The 20,599-nt window shown below is 45.1% G+C and overlaps 1 protein-coding gene and 1 pseudogene across 1 annotated transcript in view; both read right to left on the bottom strand.

Annotated features, from left to right (window-relative positions):
- CNTNAP2 (contactin associated protein 2) overlaps positions 1-20,599 on the bottom strand; it is a 1,320,279-nt gene that overhangs the window by 1,099,325 nt on the left and 200,355 nt on the right. The window lies entirely within an intron of this gene.
- On the bottom strand, positions 5,274-5,391 carry LOC136655038 (5S ribosomal RNA; annotated as a pseudogene).

The following is a 20,599-nucleotide window of genomic DNA, read 5'->3' as shown; positions in this document are numbered from 1 at the left end:
GGGGAGTGTTCCAGTATGGGATTCCACCCACCCAAAACTTGAAATACTTCAGTCTAGCAGGAACTGCACCATTTCATTCTCCAAATCTTGTGGTTTGCATGCTATTTTATACTAAGTGGGGTGGGCAAAAGCTTCTTGGTGACTTCAAGTCTGCAAGTACAGGCATGTTGCCCTGCTTGAAGATGATAAGAAGGATCAGCCTTGGCTTGACCTTGGATGGGAGACTAGTAGTCACTGACAGAGCTTGCAGAGGGATGTGTGGGAGTGAACTGGCAAGAAACAGATAAAATCTTGAGAACTGGCCATGGTGAAATCTGCAGCTGCCTGTGAAGACTTGGAAGGTGTCAGAGTGCAGCCAGGTTGATGACTACACACTGAAAGTGAAACTTCTGGAGGAATTGAGGGTTCTATGAATTGTACGTAGAACAATAATTATAAAAAACCCATTTTGAAAAAATGCGGTTTATGAACAGCCTGTCAATTAAGAACATAAGAACAGCCCCACTGGATCAGGCCATAGGCCCATCTAGTCCAGCTTCCTGTATCTCACAGCGGCTCACCAAATGCCCCAGGGAGCACACCAGATAACAAGAGACCTCATCCTGGTGCCCTCCCTTGCATCTGGCATTCTGACATAACCCATTTCTAAAATCAGGAGGTTGCGCATACACATCATGGCTTGTACCCCGTAATGGATTTTTCTTCCAGAAACTTGTCCAATCCCCTTTTAAAGGCGTCCAGGCTAGACGCCATCACCACATCCTGTGGCAAGGAGTTCCACAGACCGACCACACGCTGAGTAAAGAAATATTTTCTTATTGTATTGAAAATATTGAAATTATTGTCTTATTTTCTAATATTGTAAACTGCCTTGTGTCTTGAGAAAGGTGATATAAAAATCCCTTAAATAAATAATGGCCTGAAATCAATAACCAAAAAAAAGGGGGGGGGATTTAATCTACAATTTTGAAGAAACAGAAGCAGAAAAACAGATAACATGTGACATGAAGTCTTTTCCCATTCCATCCTCAGCTAATTTGCTGGTTGCAAAGTGAGCAGCTGAGTATTAATGTCACTGTTAATGAAGCCATTTGTTGCCACTGCCCTATAGCTTGTAGGTCACAGTATAACACACAGGAAAGAGCTTGGTTCCCCAGAGGAGTTATAAGCTGCCTTCTTTAGTGCCACTGTTTAATTTGCAGGCATTTAATGTGCCAGAGGGACCTTTTCAAAGAGAAAGAGCCGGTTTTGCATGATATTTAAGCAAAGCCAGGAACAGATTTTTCTGACTGCAACTTCCCTCAAAGTCAAACCTGAAAGAGTCGATAGGAGGCAGAGGTTGCTTCCTTTTTTCTCCTTGGAAATGCTACACAGGCAATGCCTTGGACAACAGCACTGTCTTGGTCAAACATCATCTCTGTTTGGGAACAGCATTCCAGGAAGTTGCATCTGATGGAATGTCTGGAATGTGTGCTTTTCAAGGAGATGGAAGGGAAAAACCATGAGTCTGCTTTTCTGTTATAGTGATTCAGGTCTGACGGAACCATGCTGGAACTAACAGCGATAAAAGCAACATAAAAGGAAAGGCTTGCTCAGCTGAAGGAAGCCCTATATAAGGCAGCAAGACTGATGTTGGCAAAACACTTTTTAGAGCCATCCTTCCAGCCTCTCCCTATTTAAAGCGGGTCTCTTTCATTTTCAGATCAGCACAACCAAGTGTAAATTCTGTTTTTCACAAGCAAGGCTTAAATCTGGGGAGAGGCGGGTGGTGTTTTTGTGTTTTAATATTTTTGCATCTCCCACATCGGCGAATCAAACACCTACTGTGACAATAATTGTGTATTTACTTTTTTTAAAAGGACTTGTTCAGTGTTGTTTGTATACTGCATTGATGATATTCAGGAGTGATCTATCCCAAACAAAGGCATCTTTCTTTGCATCATTTTCCCTGCACCCTACAATAAAGACACAGGCAAGGATGTTAACACATGTGCCACTGGAATACTAAAAACATCCTTTTTCTTTGTACACCGATCCCTTCCCTCTTCTCATTTGCTCCAGACCTCCCTTTCAAACAGGATGGTGAATTCTGGGGTCTCTCCCACCTTCCTTTAGATCTCCATATGTACAGCAACAGCTGGTCCTAGTCTCATGCTTCTTCAATGACTTAGGGCCCAATCCTATCCAACTTTCCAGGACTGATGTAGCTTCAACACAGCCCTGAGTTAAAGGAACAAATGTTTTCTTGCCTTGAAAAAGCCTCCATGAATGCTCCCTCCCCCCACTGCAGGTGGCAGCACATGCCCCATTGGTATGGCTGCATTGGTGCTGGAAAGTTGATAGGGTTGGGCCCCAGATCAGGGCAGAAGATGTTGGGAGTGCACTTTTACACCTAGCACACTTAGTCCAGCATTTGCATTTGAAGAAGCAGCTTGGGTGGGAACTAGCAAGCAGTAAAAATTAGAAGAGCAGAGTGGCATGGAACTGCCCTCCCTTTACTTCCTTCTTGCCCAGCCTCCTTTAAATGGATGGACTGGCAAGGAAGAGGCAACCACAGAAGGTATGTGGATGTGCACATGAATACAACAGCAACATTAAAAAGGGGTGGGAAATTAGGAGAGTGCGACTACCATCACTATCACATCACCACTGGAGAAGAAAGCAGGGGCACATGAGGGGCAGGACTTCAGCAGTGGGTGCTTAGGTGCTGTTTCCTCTTGGTGTGGAGCTATACCCAAAATTCCCTATCATTTTCTCCAGCATTTTTAGGGCCAGATAAAATAGCAGAGGAGAGCACTCCAAAGTTGGCAGCTTTGACTTCTAAGTTGTGCTCAGCACCGCAGTATCACTACACCTTGAATCAGAAGTTCTTCTGCAGTCTGCATTTTAATCTGAGCTAGAAAGCAACATAAACATGCCCCCCGCCTTCAAACAGCCTCCCATCTATACCCCCCACCAAAACAATTTCATAACGTTTGCATTAGGGTTTTTTTAAAAAAAACAAAACAGTGAAAATGGAGGGATATTTCATGGAGCTGGGAAGGTCATGAAACACCTCCCCCTCCTTTTGCTTGGCACGATGACCCCCTGTACGACAGCAAGCCAGGGTCTTGTAGTGAAACAGCACAGACTGAAATGGTAAGTGAAGAACCATTCCCCTGCCTCTGCCTTGCACTGACCTCTTTTGAAGCCACACGCATAAAAGGATCTCATAGGAAGTGTAGAATAAAGAACGTAAAATCCACAGAGCAGTAAAGGGTTATTTAAAACACCCATTGGGGCTTTAGTGAGTTTACTGATGGTGCTTGATCAAACAGCCTGTCACTGTAGACACTAGAGGCACTGAAGTCAGCAAAGCCAGGCAGGCCCATATTACTTAAAAGCATTTTCTTTTGTTCCATTCCTTGATAGCGCCACGTGTCCCAGACACAGTACATGTATATTCATGACGGGGGAAAGTGAATTCCATTTTACATTTTAAGAAAAGATGTTTAGCAGAGGTTGGTAACTTGGAAGTCTAGCTTTGGGTAGAAGGTGCCTTCTATAGGATTTGCCTTTGTTCTAAAGAGCAAGAGGGGGCAGAACAAAGGAAAAGATTGAATGGGAAGAGGGGCTGCAAGAGAACTTGCCATCCATTTGAGAACAGGTTAGCAAAATATGTTAGAAGAGTTTTGGGTGCACTCAATCTAGTTTGCTCTTAAATGATGAACTGCTGAAGATCAAAACATAACAATAGTTTTAGGAAGGTGAAAGGGATTCAGGAACAAACAAATCCTATTTTGGCAGAGGCAGAGTGACTGGCCAACTCCCTTACCATAAGCATTGCCACCTGACAGCTCCCAGCCTTCCATTTCTTCAAATATATTGCCTGGGCAGAACATGTTGGGAGCTTTTCCTTCCCCAGTAGGCTTTGCCCAGCCTGAGGTTTTGAAGAAGTAGCTGGGCAGAAACCAGCAGGCTTATTATTAAATCGTTCATGTATTTAAATCAAAGGACAGGGTTTGCATAAGAAATAGTGACTGCAGTACTTGGCATCAAAGATGTACAGTTGTGGCCCAATAATACTCAGATTGACAGTGGACATTTATTGCCCTGGAACTGAGAAGCGGTGTAAAATACAACTTTAATCTGCAGAGTGACTCAAATATTCATGCAGGAGTTGCAACCCTCTCTCTGCTCTAGTAACTCCATGTGAACTTTCGGGCATGTTCACAGACATCATTTTCTTAATATGCTATTTTCTTCTTGAGTCCCCAATAAAAGAACTATCGCAGACACTCGCCCACAAATCGAGGTTTTGCTGGCTCAAAACCTGCCCACAGATAAGTCGAGGGCAGGTTTTGAGCCAACAATCATGGAATTTTCTATGACCCTCGGATAAGTCGGGGGTTAAACTTAGGGGGGTTAAATTTAGGGGGGGTGTCTGACTATAGTTTTGTCTGATTTTACCAAAGGCCAGATCCTGAAAAATAACCTACCACTAATTGTTACCTAAGAACTGTAGTCCCTAATTTATTAAAAACATAGTAAAAGATCATAAGATACATTTTTATTCTTTTTAAATTCTGGTCTTCACCACCTTTTTGTAAACACTATCAGAGTAAGTGCACTGTAAACAACATACCAGTAGAACAGTGGTTCCCAACCTGGTAGTCATGTACTCCAGGGACACTCAACGGGACCTTTAGGGGTGCTTGAAAAAGAATGGAATAATGGCAGTAAAAGGCAGGTCATGCTCCAGAATGCCTTGCAAGGCAGGAATGCCTTGCAAGGACCAGCAAGGCAGGAAAGGAGGTAGCTAGTTGACTGTGAAAGCCCCACCAATAGCTAGTTTTTGGTCATCAATTCATGTATGAACCAGTGATTGAAAACCAGCACAGTAAAAAAGCTGAAACGTAATAGGGAAAGTGATCAATCACCCAGAATTTCTCAGCACACTTCTGGTGCAAAACAGTGCAAAGGCAGAGTCTTCTGTTCTTCAAACAGATAAAAAGAGAAAACACTGTGATAAATACATGAAGTCTGGGCTTTCATAGAGAGGAGATGAGGGCTTGTCTTATTAATTACAAACATTTTGCTAATATGAAGGGTACAATTTATGGAAATGGGCTACCAAGGGATATGCAAGTGTAAAAGGTTGAGAACCACTGCAGGAGAACCAGGAATCAAATCCACCTTTCAGGTGTCTGGTGTGTTAAGCCAGAAGAACATACAACCCATAACACATAACTGGGAGTGGTTGGCAACCTTCAGTCTCGAAAGACTATGGTATAAGCCTACAGCACCAGGTATTCCCATGCGGTCTCCCATCCAAGTACTAACCAGGCCTGACCCTGCTTAGCTTCTGAGATCAGACAAGATCAGGCATGTGCAGGGTAGGAGTGTGCAATTCAATTCACAGCAGAGAGATGCAGCTGCATATATTTGCAACCCTTTTTACTCAGAAGTAGATCCTCTGCTTTCCATGGGTGTTATTCTTAAGTAAGGGTGCATTGAATTGTAGCCTGAACTGAATTTCTGATGGAAAGCAGAATCCCATCCTGGTGCTGAAAAAAAAGACTTCTGCCGAATGCCTGCATTTCCAAAAAGGAACCAGGATGCAGCAGCAAAAGGGAACGGAGGAGAATAAAAGGTTAACTTTGGCTGGAATTTCCCAGAAAATTTACTATAGAACAGTCATTTTCAACCTTTTTTCAGCTCACAGCACATTGTCAAAGGCACTAAAATTGTCAAGGCACACTCCCAGTTTTTTGCTTACATTAAATTACTATATTACAATTAATTTTTAATTAATACAATTCAATCATTACATGACAAAGGGCACAATCCTAACCAAGTCTACTCAAGAGTAAGTCCTATTTTGTTCAATGGGGCTTACTCTCAGGAAAAAGTGGTTAGGGTTGCAGCAAAAGACTAGGGGGGGATGTGCCTGTGGGACTTACTTCTGAGTAGACATGCCTAGGATTGGGCTTTTGGTTGCACTCTTTTTTCTCAAATACAGGAGCAAGTGATTGGCACTTCTTTCTCCTCCTCTCCCACCCCCTCCCTCAGGCACATTCCCCCCATCTCATAATTGCAGTTAGCATCTCTCCTACTGTCCCTCACCTCACTGGTCCACACCTTCCAAAGGTACAGAATCATTTGCCTCACATTCTCCCCCCCCCCCTGCTCCTGTATTTCAGAAAAAAGCCCAATCCTAGGCATGTCTACTCAGAAGTAAGAACCATTATAGTCAATGGAGTTTACTCCCACGAAAGTGGGCTTGGAGAGGAACCTGAGAGCCCAGCCCAGGCATGCCTACTCAGAAGTATGTCCCATTATAGTCAATAGGGCTTACTCCCAGGAACATGTGGATAGGGTTGTGGCCCAACGCCCCTCCTCTGAAAAGCAAAGGCGAGGCAGGGAGGGTCAATTTGGGGAGCTGCAGGTAACTGTGGCAAGGAAAAGGGACTTCAGTCAGCCCATTCTTAGGCTGGTAGCCTCAGCAAACTCACTGGCTTCCTACCTGCTTGCCTGCCCCTGGCTCCCCTTCTCACTCCGCCCAGACCTCCTCCAGGTTTTTCTGGTTGCCCAGTCAGCAGGCAAGGCAGACAAGGGACTTGATACCCAATCCTAGGCGTGTCTACTCAGAAGAAAGCCCTAGAATAGTTAACAGGGCTTACTCCCAGGTAAAGGAGGATCTGGTTGCAGCCTTTCTCTAGCTCATAGCAGGAGATGCAAAGTGCCCCCCCCCCCAGAGTCAAAGTAGCTGCTTCTCCCAAGCAGGGCTGCTGCCTGCCTCCTCTGGCCCTGAAGCCGAGGCAAAACCACTGCTATAGAAACAGATGAGCCTGCTTTAGCAAGAATGAGAACTTTTCCGAGTTGAAAGGCTCTGCCCTCTGATTGGCCCAGAGATAAGGCGAAGTGATAATGGAGCTTGATCACTTGGCAAAAATTTCACGTACTATACATGAGTATCTATGGTAGTCTAAGTAATAAATAATGATTACATCCTCCCCCTTAACTATTGCACAGTAACAAACCAATTCTACATATTGACGTTAACAATTTTACAGTAGAGAAGTATCTTGAAAACCTTATTAGCATGTTTCTATCAGCTATGCTGGAGATTTTGTCTTCCTAACAAAATGTCTCAGCATTGTAGTCTGACAGGGGCTTCTGTGGCTGGTAAGGTTCATCTTGATTAGATGTATTTTCTGATATTTGGCTGAAGTTTAATGAATACATTCAGAAGGTGCTGGAAAGCCGAGAGCATTTTGAGAATTCTTTCACATTACAACATTCTTATTATGCATTTTTACGGGCCTAAAAACATCACAAAGAAATCAGCAAAAGTTGAGGATTTGTTGGTCCGAATAAACTATCTGTAGACTCATGGAAGTCTTCCACAATTTTGTACTTTCTTTGTACACCACAAAGAAATCAGCAAAAGTCGGGATTTGTTGGTCCGAATAAACTATCTGTAGACTCATGGAAGTCTTCCACAATTTTGTACTTTAGGGTGTTGGCCTCTGGTTGTTGGACTAACAATAAAAATAATACAATTGTGACAGTTTTATGGTACTGGTGGCTTTCAAGCAACATCATCCAAAACATTTTTGTCACTTGCTAGAAATATGAGCTTTTCCCACCACTTTCCAGATGGATAGTGTGGTGTTTGCCCAGCAGTAAGTATTCACTTGATGTTCCTCTGAGAGGCTTCACCATTTCGTTTGATTTATCACTCTCATTCCAGTTCTACCTAAAAGCTAGTAGTGAAAATGAAAGCAATTACTACAGGATGCAGCCTCTGGTTACTAAACAGGATGAATTGAGTTAGACAAAATGGGGGAAGTTCTCCAAAACTCTATGCCCACATCAAACACAAAAAAGATGTGCTGTAGTGTGCAGCCTGCTCCCAAGCATATTATTTCCACATGAATGGGGAGAGTGAATCCCATTCAATTCACAGGATTCAGCCCTAATAAATATGTTTGTGTGGCAGCCATGCTGGCAGTGTGATCCTAAGGGCACGATCCTAACCCCTTATGTCAGTGCTTTCCAGCACTGGCATAGTGGTGCCAATGGGATGTGTGCTGCATCTTGCAGTTGGGTGTCACTCATAGAGGTCTCCTCAAAGTAAAGGAATGTTTGTTCGCTTACCTCAGAGCTGCATTGCCCTTATGTCAGTGCTGGAAAGCACCGACATAAAGGGTTAGGATTGCGCCCTAAGTATGTTTCTCAGAAGTAAGTCCAAATGCATATGATGAAACTTTACCCTTACCCCAACGCAAATGAAGATACCTGAGTGCGGCTTGGATTTAAATGGGTCACTTTACTAATGTCACAACACAAAACTGCAGCAGGGCATGCTGCCAAACAAGCTGCATTTAACAAAGAGTGCAGGGCACTAAGTTGGGGGAAACGGCTCTAGCCATCTGCCTCCCTCTTTGCTTATAGGGCATACCAACAGACTCAAAGCCACCCTTCGTCCTTAACGGAGCCAGCCTATCATTACCACTCCCATAGGGGCAAGCCAGCTGGACAGACACGCTTGTGGGGAAGACCCCACACTGCCTGAGAGTCCAGTAGTGGGGTTTAACTGCCCGCCTCTTAGAGCCGATCAGGTATCACAAGAGCAGGCAGGATCACCCCTCTAATTTGCTGACTTTAGTTGGATACCGAGATTTCACTCCTGCCTACCTGGTCTCACACACAACCTGCCAAGTGACCCATGTTAGTTTGGCATTATTCCCTAACTACCTCCTCAACCTCACCAGTCTGGGGTAGGTGAAAAAACTATCAAACCTATAAGAACATAAGAAGAGCCCCACTGGATCAGGCCAAAGGCCCATCTAGTCCAGCTTGTATCTCACAGTGGCCCACCATATGTCTCAGGGAGCACACAAGACAACAAGAGACCTGCATCCTGCTGCCCTCCCTTGCAGCTGGCATTCTGACAGTTCAGAACACTTCGGACAGTTTTGGAGAACATTCCCCAAACCTTGGCCAATCTGGTTGATAGCAAAAAATTCCTACCCAGTCCTCAGAGAGTGGCCAGCTAATCTCAAACTAGCTGAAGGACAGATGGAGTTGCCCGACTGGAGCTCAGGTCACACCTCCCCTGGCTGCCAGACCAATCAGCAGCCTAACCTCAGCCTGGCTGCATGAGGCTGGATGGAGATAATCTGTCTCTAGCGCTGGGTCACGCTAATGGTTTTTTTAGTAGCATTTTCTTAGAACTGCAGCCTGAGCGCAATCCAAACAGCATTTTGAGCTGGCTTAGACCCCCTGCTCTGGCTCCCAATTGTTGCAAACATGCTTTGAAGCATGTTTGTGCCAACTTGGGAGTTGGCAGGGTTGATGTGGAGGCCCACACCAGCCTGGGAGGGCCAGATTCAGACCCTGAACCAGCCCAACAGGGCAGGTTTGTGCCAGGCAGCGAAGGGGATAGGAGAGGATGGTGTGTGGGCAGAATAGGAGGTAAGGGGCAAAATTACCCTGAGGTGACATCCAGCCTGCAATTAACCTGTGCTAGATATAGCACAGACCACTATTCTATTCTGTGTCTATTCCAGCACAGGTGAGGCTTAGGCTGCTAATCACACAATATGACTAGCATGTAGGCATGATCAAGAAAACGAAGTTTTTTTAAATTTTCTTTTGTTCATTTTTATTAGCTTTATTTTCATTCACGTGCAGTGCAATCCTATCATGTGCTGGAAGCCACTGCAGCCCCAATGATTTTCCTCAGATATGCGCCACCTCCTGAGATGGCATAAGTCCGAGGACAGCAGAGTGGCTTGTAGCCACTCTGTGCTGCTCAGGAATGGGGGCCTGAATCTGGCATAACAGCCAGATTCCAGCCCCGCCTCCCGCTCCCCAACCACCACCCCCACCTCCCTCTGCCCTGGAATGCCTTCCTCCCACTTCCGCCCCATCGCTTCCCTGTCCACTCCAGAGCCTTGCATTGGCCAAGCTTGGCCTATGCAAGACTTCCTCTGCAAGTTGGCGCGGAGGTTCCGTGAGCCAGCTCAGTCAACTCTAGAGGAGGTAATGTATTGGAATCGCGGAAGATCTGGTGAGGAGGTAGATGTGGTGTCAGCAGTGGCCCCTTTAGGGGTAAGGCCTGGGCATCCAGCAGAGTGTGCTGCACAGCTGCAGCCACTTGAAGGCAATAGGGCCCTCAGGGATATAAGGAACACCTGAGGCAGGAAGGGTTTGTGGGTTGCAGAAGGAGTGCAGGTTGGAGGGAGGAGATGAGACTGACTGGGCTTATTGACTTTGGAATCTGACCTTGGACTGTGACTAGGCTTATTGACTTTGCCCTGGATACTCTGACTGACTTTGTGACTAAGGGACTGACTAACAGACTGCTGGAGACACTGGAGTTTGGTGTGTGGCTGCTGTGCCCAAGACCTGCTGAGGACCAAGGGTCTGCTATAGTGGCAGAAGGCTGCTGGCAGGAGAGAGGACCTCTGCAGGTTGAACTGGCAAGCTACCCTGGAGGTGGGGTCCAGCAGGACTGCAGGGCAGAACCAGGGTCATTTGTTGGGGAATGAAAGGGGAGCTAATTAGCTTAGAGTGGGCATAAGTTCCCTAAGTTTGGGCCTCTTCAGCCTAGAAAAGAGATGCCTGAGGGGGGACATGATTGAGACATACAAAATTATGCAGGGGATGGACAGAGTGGATAGGGAGTTGCTCTTTACACTCTCACATAATACCAGAACCAGGGGACATCCACTAAAATTGAGTGTTGGGCGGGTTAGGACAGACAAAAGAAAATATTTCTTTACTCAGTGTGTGGTCGGTCTGTGGAACTCCTTGCCACAGGATGTGGTGCTGGCGTCTAGCCTAGACGCCTTTAAAAGGGGATTGGACAAGTTTCTGGAGGAAAAATCCATTACGGGGTACAAGCCATGATGTGTATGCACAACCTCCTGATTTTAGAAATGGGCTATGTCAGAGTGCCAGATGCAAGGGAGGGCACCAGGATGAGGTCTCTTGTTATCTGGTGTGTTCCCTGGGGCATTTGTTGGGCCGCTGTGAGATACAGGAAGCTGGACTAGATGGGCCTATGGCCTGATCCAGTGGGGCTGTTCTTATGTTCTTAAGTGAGGCTTGGAGTGGGAATCTGGCAAAACAGGTGCAAATGTGCTTTATGGCATGTTTGCAACCCTCCTGGGCCAGCACAAGGGACTTGTGCCCCCCAAAGGTGCCTCAGGATTGCTGCCTTATTTTGCCTCATCATTTGATTTTCACTGTGTTTTTTAAAAATAAAATAAAGTGTTTTTTAAAAATAAAATAAAGTGTATTTTTAATGTTTTGTTCTTAGCAGGACCTTCTTCACACAGCTGTGTGTCCTTGTAGGACCAGTTTAATTACTCAGTACCCTGGGGTGTTGGGCTGCTGTGCAGCTGTGTGGGTAAAATAGTGGCTGCCTCCATGAAAACAATGTCACTTTATTTAACCTTAAATGTTATGTCCACCTGTTATATATGTCCATAATATTATGTCTGTACTTTAATATAAAGTACATTTTTATACAAACCCACTAGAGGAGGTTGAAAACGTATCTGGTAATTGAATAAAGGGTGCATAAGAACATTTGATTTTTCAAAACAAAGGACTATTTTTAGTGCAATATGAACAGCGCTTGCATTTCCAAGGATATTACAGATATTATACTATGGGTCAGAATATATTGTGATGGTGTCATTTTTGTGTTTTTGGATTCTGCCTCTGCCAGAATTGATATTAGGCATATTATTATGGGCCACAAGTGTCTTGTTATACAAGGGGCCCATTTTGCTTTGGCATGGCTTGGCTACTCAAAGTCCATGCTAATTAAGAGGAAATCAAACCAAGTTAGAAATGACACACAGGCTTAGCCAGGTCAAAGCTGAAACAGCTTTGGAATTTGATCTGAGAGAGAAAAAAAGCAGTGTGAATTTGGCCAAAGAAGGGGAAAAAAAAAAACCCCAAACCAGGGTTTTTTGGAGCTGGTTGTTAAGAAGCAACCTATAGGAAAGGAGGTTGCAAGGTGCTGCTTTAGGAATACTAATGTGTGGTGGGTCTACAACTCTATTTACCAAAGCAAAGACATTTTAATGATGCAGTTGGCTTCCAGAACATTGAAGGCCCTGTTACTGGGGGTGACACTATCCAAAAAGGAAGATTAAGGCTGAAATCTTAACCAACTTTTCAGCACTGGTATAGCTGTGCCAATGGGATATATGCTGCATACTGCAGTTGGGTGTCACTCACGGAGGCCTCCTCAAAGTAAGGGTATGTTTGTTCCCTTACCTCAGAGCTGCATTGCCCTTATGTCACTACTGGAAAGTGGGTTAGGATTGTGCCCTTAAGGATATAGGCAGTGAGGAGAAGGGAAAGAAGGCAGGGAAAGGAGGTTGCATCTTGTAGTTTTCAATGGGTCTGGGTTGACATGGGACAACATGGAGCGAAGGGCTCAGTCTGCAACACGCTGCTGATCTATGTGTCTGCTTGCTTCCCATCTGTTCTACCTGTAATTGCAAGTAAACAATTACTGCAAAACACCACAAGTCTATGTTACTCTCTTCTTATAGTGACACTGACTTTCTAAAACCGGCCTGGTACTTCTTACTGGTTTGACAAAGACACTTTGAGTAAAAGTGTACTTAAATGACTATAATAGCTGATGGGATCCCTAAATGAAAATGATCACATGACTCTGGGAAAATAAGCTCTGTGCTGTCTTGAAAATGGAGGAATTGTCTTACTTTCAGGGCACCATAGGGATATCCAAATAAAGTCAAGTCTGTAGAAAGAAGTGATATCCATCTTGCCCCGGGAGATTTTATTCTTGTGTTACAAAGCAATACTCTTTTTACTGTATCCTATCTATAAGAAATACACCTGATTGTCCCTCTGAAGAGAAGGCCTTGAAGATGACCCATTCTTTGTACGCAACAAACGTGCTTTCAGCTTTTTACTGCAGGTTTAACTGTAAACCTAAAACATTTACAATGCTATGTCATACAATTTTTACAAGTTTATTAATTTGAGGCAGAAAAACCACCATGACATGGTCTTCCTCATGTCTCCCAGAATTATCATATGCACTCCTGGTTCACTGGCGCAACACACCCAGTAAGTCAGATATGTATGCTACCATTTTCTTCTTGTGTTCCCTCTATCCCAAAGGTTTTAGCACAACATGAGAGAGCAGGATATAGTAGTTGCAGATAGGAAACACCCACACACACACAGAAGAAGTTCTTGTGCACATCCACTTAGCAAAACATCCCATCAGGTGGGTGTATGATTTCTCAGGGCAAACCACCCTACGGTAGGTGCCACCACCCCTTCTAACAGTCAGACCTCCAGCCAATGGGAAGCTGAAGTCCTACATACTTAACTCCCCAGTCGTTGAAAGCTCTGAGCTCCCCCAAACTCCAGGGTTTCATGCCTCAAGACTCTGGTTTCCTTCACAGTAGTAGACTGAGACTGCAATCCTATCCACACTTACCTAGGAGTAAGCCCCATTGACTATAATGGGACTTACTTCTAAGTAGACATGCATAGGATTGGGCTCTGAGTTGCCTAGGCCAGACATAGATGGGCCAGTACTCACACAGACACAAGCCTGTAATAATAAATGGTTTAAGAACAGAATTATGGTAACACATTATAGGTGACTGCCGGTTTGTGACACTCTGACTAGCGATGGGGCACCTATGTGATGCCACTGCTGGTCCCTGCACACACCCCTAAGCCTCTAAAGCTGAGGGGAGCTCTGCTCCTCTTGCCTCTGAAAGCTTTTTTGAGCTTCACAGAGCCAGCACACATCCATGCACTGTCTCTACGAGGCTCAGAATGTCCAAATTGCACAAGAGATGCGACTTCCAGTTTCCTTGAATCCCATCTCTCGCGTGATTTGGGCATTCTGAGCCTTGTAGAGACAGTGCGTGGATGTGCACTGCCTCTGCGAGGCTCAGAAAAGCCTCCGGAGGTGAGGGCAGTGCAGCTCCAGAGCATAAGAGAAACTTTGATTTGGAGACAGCACTCCCTTTCAATTTCTGAGCCCAGTGCCCTTGGAGAAGAGAAGGCTGAGCTCTTCCTTCTTCTGTGAAGCAACCACCAAGATATAGACTATGACATTCTTCTGTTGAAACCTATTTGTCATGTTCTCTGCCCAAACACAACAACGGGGCTCTAGCCATGGGGAGTGTATATACATACGTCAGAAGCATAGCAAGGTCATTTGACATCTGGGGCCCATAAATTCTTGTCACCCCATATGACTTAATTATTAATTATTAATTATATTGTTTAATTAATTTACTTTTTATACCACCCTTCCTCTAAACAGCTCAGGGTGGTGTACATGGTTCCTCCCCTTATTTTGTCCTCACAACAACCCTGTGAGGTAGTTGAGACAGAGATAGTAATAGTCATGACATGGAATGAATAATAGTAATGGCCAGAAAAATAAATGCAGTTAATATTTCCCTACAAGGAATGGATGAAATTCTGCATCAAATGGTATAGAACATGATGGTATTATTCCAAAAAGCCATGATTTCCAGAATTTTGGTCACTAGGGTGTCACGCCCCCCCCCCCCGGATGTCTCATTGGCCTATTTTGAGAAGGCAGTGGTTCTCAAACTTTTAACACTGGGACCCACTTTTTAGAATGACAATCTGTCCAGGAACCACTGGAAGTGATGTCATGGCTGGAAGTGACATCATCAAGCAAAATATAAATAATTAAACTAAAGAAAAAGATAAATAAGGGGAAGCCAGCCCTGTTTCACCAAGTGAATTTTCTCTGTAGCCTGCCTGCAATAACACCCCCCCCCCAAAAAAAAAAAAATAAATCAGTGAGATTTTCAGCCCTCCCCAGTGCCCACCTTACCAGCTCAAGCCTCTGGCTTATTCTTTGGGAGTGGGGGTTGCTGCCTGCAATAACACCCCCCTCCCACAAATAAATCAGTGAGATTTTTAGCCCTCCTCAGTGCCCAGCTTACCAGCTCAAGCCTCTGGTTTATTCTTGGGGGGGGGGGGGTGCTGCCTTCTGGAGCATTTGTTGAGCTCCACTTTTATCGGATGGGGACCATGCAGCTAGCCTTGCATTTCTCTTTGCCTGACTTGACCAGGAGCCAAGGCACATTTCCTTACTCACTAGTAAACGTGACCCTATGGCTTACTTTCACTTTCCATAGGGCTCCATACATTTGTCTGCTTGAAGGGAGGGACTTCCATTTTGGGTGCTTTTTGGGGGCTGTTTTCATTGGATAGGAACCACTCTGGTGTCACTCAGCCTGCTCTTTCCGATGAACTATGGCAAGTTTGCCTACTTGCAAGTAAAAGCGCGATATGGCTCAGGTTCATTTTCCATAGGGTTCCATGCATTTTTTGGTTTCCAGTTTTTTGGCCATAACTTTTGATGGAAAGGAGATATTTCAATCTGGTTTTTTGCATTGTATTCCGCTGGAAATTCTGCATCCAACAGTATATAGCATGATGGGGTTACTCTGAACCTTTGTGATGTTAGTGATGTTGGGGCATTTGTGGTGTTACACCCCCCCAAGGGTGGTACCTGGGGCAGACCGCCCCCACCCCCTGCTAGCTATGCCACTGACATACGTCCCTCTACAGAAAGCAGCATGAAGGTTGCTGCCCCATCTAACCAACCTTGTGATGCTGTAGGCAGGAGATTGTGAGGAGAAGCTGTGCAGAAATCACTGTGGCTTCATTGACACAATGATACCTAAATTGACAGTCTATGTTCCGAGGCTGTGTACTGCTGCACACCAGATGCTGGGGACAAACAATGCCTGCTTGGATGCTTCCCATAAGCATCTGGTCGGTGATTCAGGAACACAATGTGAGGACTAGATGGATGGCAGAGTCTGCTCCAGAAGGACAATTCCTACGCTCTTAGAGTCTGTGTTGCATCCTAACAGACGAGTATCAATCTAGTCTTAAAAAGATCAAGTAATTCTTAATAACAACACCACCAGTCTATTCTTAACATCATCAGTTGCTAATAACACACTAACCTGTGGCAGGCCATGAATGCCATGTGTAAATTAGCCCAACTGCAGTACGCTGCCAGCTGAATAAGAATGAATGATATGAACGTTGGCAATGAGGAAAAGAAAGGAACTGAATGACATCTGAGAGTGTAGTAAAAGCAGCACAGTATGTAATTCATGGCATCTGGTAGTTCTACTCTATTAACACTGGCTAAGCATCAGTGGGAGTTTTATATTCCATTTCTGGCTGTGAAAATAGAGGAAAGGGCTCCGACGAGAGCAAAGGAAGTGCTAGTTAAGGGCACATGCCTGGCCGCACTGAAATCAGGGGGAAGTTAGTGATTGACCTCAGTAGAGGCACGATTGTACACAAAGGGCTGAGGCATTGAGACGGTAAGACGGTAAGAGTAGCAGGACAGACTGCTGGAACCACACATTTCAGGCATGAGAAAACAAGGGGCCAGGAAGAAGTGGATCAGGGAAAGAATCATTTTTCTGTATGTCGGGTTATATTTTGCTGAAGCATAGAGAGAAACCTTCTGGAAGGTTGATCTGTGCTATGGCTGGGAGAAATAGGAATAAAAAGAGAAATCAGACGGAGAACAGATGATTAAACAGCCTCCACACAGGTAGCCACTTTGTTTGCGTGCTGGAGGAAAAGCAACAGAGTATTGTGGCACATTCAAGACAAGTGGCCCAATCCTATCCTGGGCTGCCCCAGAGCATGCAGAGATGCTGGTGCAGCCTCCGCTGCATGCTAAATAAGTAAAAAACTTTTTATTTAAATTGACCTACTCTGCCGCTGCCTGGTCCCCAATGCACGTACCTGGATTGGCACCGGCTCTTTGGCTGGCATAAATCCAGTGGGACCCTTCAAATTGCATCAAATATTGGTAATTTGATGGAGCTCGAGAATTATCTTTAGTGACAGAAAAAGGGCTAGATCATCTCTGAGACCCAAAGCACACACATCCATAATGATGACTTTAAAAAAAAAATGGTAATTCTATATGACTGCTCCCCCCCCCCCCACACACACACATTGTAAGGCTCCACTTAGTGGCCACTGTGGTCTCATCCTCTCGCATCCAGTGGCAACTGGGAACATGAAGCAGTGGTGTGGAAACTTACATGGGAGTTGTGTAGGTCAATAATAAGCTGAATACTTGCAAACATCACAGGCCAGGCGCCAGTGCGATTTGCAGCATCACATCTCCACAGCGGCTATACATTTGCCTAACATCTCTTCCAGTTCAGCCAGATTTATTGCCTTCTCAGTGATAATAGTTGCGTGGTGTTTACATGGGGAACCCACCTATACTGAAAATAACAATGATAATTCTGGGATGTGTTGAGCATGGTGTAGGCAAGGGCCCAGCTTAAAGATGGACGTTCTAAAGTAGGCACAGTACATGAGTAAATGAATAAAAGGGGTGAGGAAACAGGAGGTGAGGAGTAGAGCCAAGAGAAAAAGAAGGGCAGAAAAATTTTAGTTAAATAAAGATTTTAAAAAGTGGAAATGTAGAGGACAAAATTTATTTTGAAGAAAAGGACACGGTAGCCAGTGAAGAAAGGATACTTATAGACTGTGAATGTAGTTTAGGATTTTCACACTTTGTTAGCTTTTGTTACAAATGTCCCTGAGAGTAAGTCCCATTGAATACAGTAGGGCTTACTTTTGAGTAACCATCTATAGGATTGCATTGTTACTGTTGACAGGGATGGTGTACCACGCACCCTCCAGTTGTTATTCATTCATATTTTTTCCCCATGGTTAACTCACCACTGTCATTAATGGAAAAATCCATTAACAGAGGAACAGCAGCATAATGACTATCGCAGATACTTCTGTTCTGCTTTATTTTGAGATGGGCATAGTAGAATTCCATCGACCAGAAGAGAAATGGAAAGGGTAGGGGAGGAGGATCAATCTATTGTGTCCCCTAAACACCCTCCATCTACTGCCATGCTGCGTGGAAGGAGAGTTGCAATTTCATGTGCAACTACCTTTCAAAAAGCTCTGAGTGGCTGGTGCCATGAGCAGCCAGTGAAGAAATGCCCATAGTTAGAGAGGAGACATGTGGTTGTAACGGGTGATGGGCAACCTTCTGTCTTGTTCCATAAATGTTTTATAGAGGGCGTGAAACCTTTACAAAGTTAAAAAAAATTTTTTTTTTAATGAAACGTTTAACAATCATGGTGGAACAATGTAAATATAGCTCAGGTTATGAGCTGCGGGGCAAGCGAAACAAATGGCCAACTAACGGCAAATTCTGACACATCATGGTATTCATCGCCGCCTTTTTCTCAGAGCAGAGGGTCACTCCAGTCAGCAATTAAAGTAAATGATCCATATTTGAGTATACAGGAAGAGCTGTAAAATCATCTGTGTTCTTTACTTGGCTCCCGTTTACCGTTCAAATTTAAGCACAAATGGAGGTATAAACATGCTGTCTTTGAGAGCTGCTCTTACCAGTAAGGCACTTAACATGCAAATTGGCAACATAAATTTAGCTTACAAATGGCACGGCGCTAAGATTACTGTAACATCTCATCCTGCAGCCAGAAGAGATGTGAAAAAGATAACTTGTTAGAAGAATGACTGTAATTCAAGGCAAGCCTGGCACAGGCTCCAATGGCCTTGGCACAGATGCTGCTTCTCCCAGCTGACACCCCTTGGCATTGGCTGAGGTCGACAGGTTTGGCTGTGTTCAGGATGTATCAGAGTTGAAACTGTGGATAAGGACAGATTAAACAATAGTCTGATCCAAAGGACAGCAAAGTTTAAGTCAGTGTCAGTAACTTCAAACGTGGTAGACTGACCAGCATCCAGGATCTTCAGTTTTGCTACTAAACCAACAAATTTGGGTATAAGGCCAATCCAATTCACTTGAAGTCACATTGATTTAAATCCAAATACATCAGCTTAGCTTGGGCTGTGCAGTTCTGGGACACTTAAAGCTTAGCTCTAACAGATATCATAACATTGTTATGTTCTATAGGTGTACAAGAGTACCTCCGGCACTGGGTGTCACAAATGTTCCATAAAGCAAATTTGCGGCATCCAGCAAGGAAGGAATGTGAATGCTAGGCCAGCACTAGTCAGCACTAGGCCTCAGCACCAGGAAGATGCTGGTGAAGAGTCACCAATGGATCCTATGCCTTGCGTCAGGCTGCAAAGCTCAACATGGGGCTTCTCAAGTATCCCCCAGCAAAATAGCTGGCACAGACTTGAGTAGCCCCATTGTGGGGGCAGGGGCTTTACTTAGGGTAAAGGGACAAAAGTCCCCTTCCCCCAAGGAGACCTCAGTCTTCCTCCCTGGTGTTGCTGGGAGGGCCAGGGAGTACAGCAGTAGCCATTTTGGGACTGCTATACCTGGCACTGCCGGGGGGGGGAATAGGATTGGGCTGCCCATGTATTTTGTATTTTTGCAGCAACTGTCAGCCTCAGTTCCCAACTCACAGCCCAATCCTGAGCTGTCCAGTGCTCAGGGCTGCCGCAGCACCGAAAATGGTTGCTGTGGCATCCTAAGCACACCACACAGCCTTGAGGTAACTTCCCCGGGTAAGGGAAGTAGCTTCACAATGGGGTTATTCAATTCTATGACAGCTCTTCAGCTAGGGCAGAACCAAGGAGTCCCACGTCGGACTGTGCAGCCCCACACAGGGCTCTGAATCCAGTGGAGATGAGCTCCTCCAGTCCCGCCCCCTCCTACCTTGCTCCCTTCCCCCACCATGCCCCCCTTCCTCCCCCACCCCAGAACACCTTCTCCCCACCTCCCCCACACACCCCTCTCCTCTCCGTCACTCGGCGGTTTGGGCAAGCTGCTGGGTGGTGGACCGTGGGTTAAGTGTCGGAGCTGGCCCAGCAGGGCTTGCACTGGGCTAGCTCCAGCGCTGGGTTTGTGATAAGGCTTGCAAAGGTGCCCAATGGCATGTTTGCGACAGGCCAGCAGTGAGCTGGCGTGAGAGGCTCAGGATTAGACCCTCATTCCCCAACTGGACTGGATGGGTGAGTGAGCTGTCACAGATGTTCAAAAGCTCTCTGAGCAACATCTTGCTGAAACCCACTTCCTTCAGAATAACTGTTGCCATCTCTGAATTTCTTTTGAGTTTTTAGTAGGCAAAATTCGATGCCAACCTTCAAACGTGAAACATTTATAAATGTTGCTATTCTTATCAAAACTCTTGGGCTTCCCTTGGAATTTCTCCAGTGTATCACCTGAGGTGGAACCTTACAATTTCTTCAAAGGTCAATATATGAACACTGGGTGGGGAAATCATATTTTAGTTCAGATTTAAACCATTCAAGCTAAAGCACAGCTCAGATTCACTTGTAATGTTTGGCAGAGCTCCATTTTCAATGCAGGTGGGGGGGGGGGGAGAAAATCGCAGAAACAAACATGAAGCTGCCTGTGGAGAACCTGAGCACATTTGTACAAGGTTGGTCACAAAGCCTCCATTTGTAGGCACAAGCCTTATTTCAAGCAGGCAGTTGCTCAAAGTTTCTGAGCAGTTTTTCAGTTAGGTGCCAGCCACCTGACAGGCACCAAATTCCTTTCTTTGATGCCTTGATTAGTTAATTGGTGTTAAGCACT

This window comes from Tiliqua scincoides, chromosome 5, assembly GCF_035046505.1.
Source record: "Tiliqua scincoides isolate rTilSci1 chromosome 5, rTilSci1.hap2, whole genome shotgun sequence".
In the NCBI taxonomy this organism is placed as follows: Eukaryota; Metazoa; Chordata; class Lepidosauria; order Squamata; family Scincidae; genus Tiliqua; species Tiliqua scincoides.
This window is presented reverse-complemented; position numbering and strand designations above follow the sequence as displayed.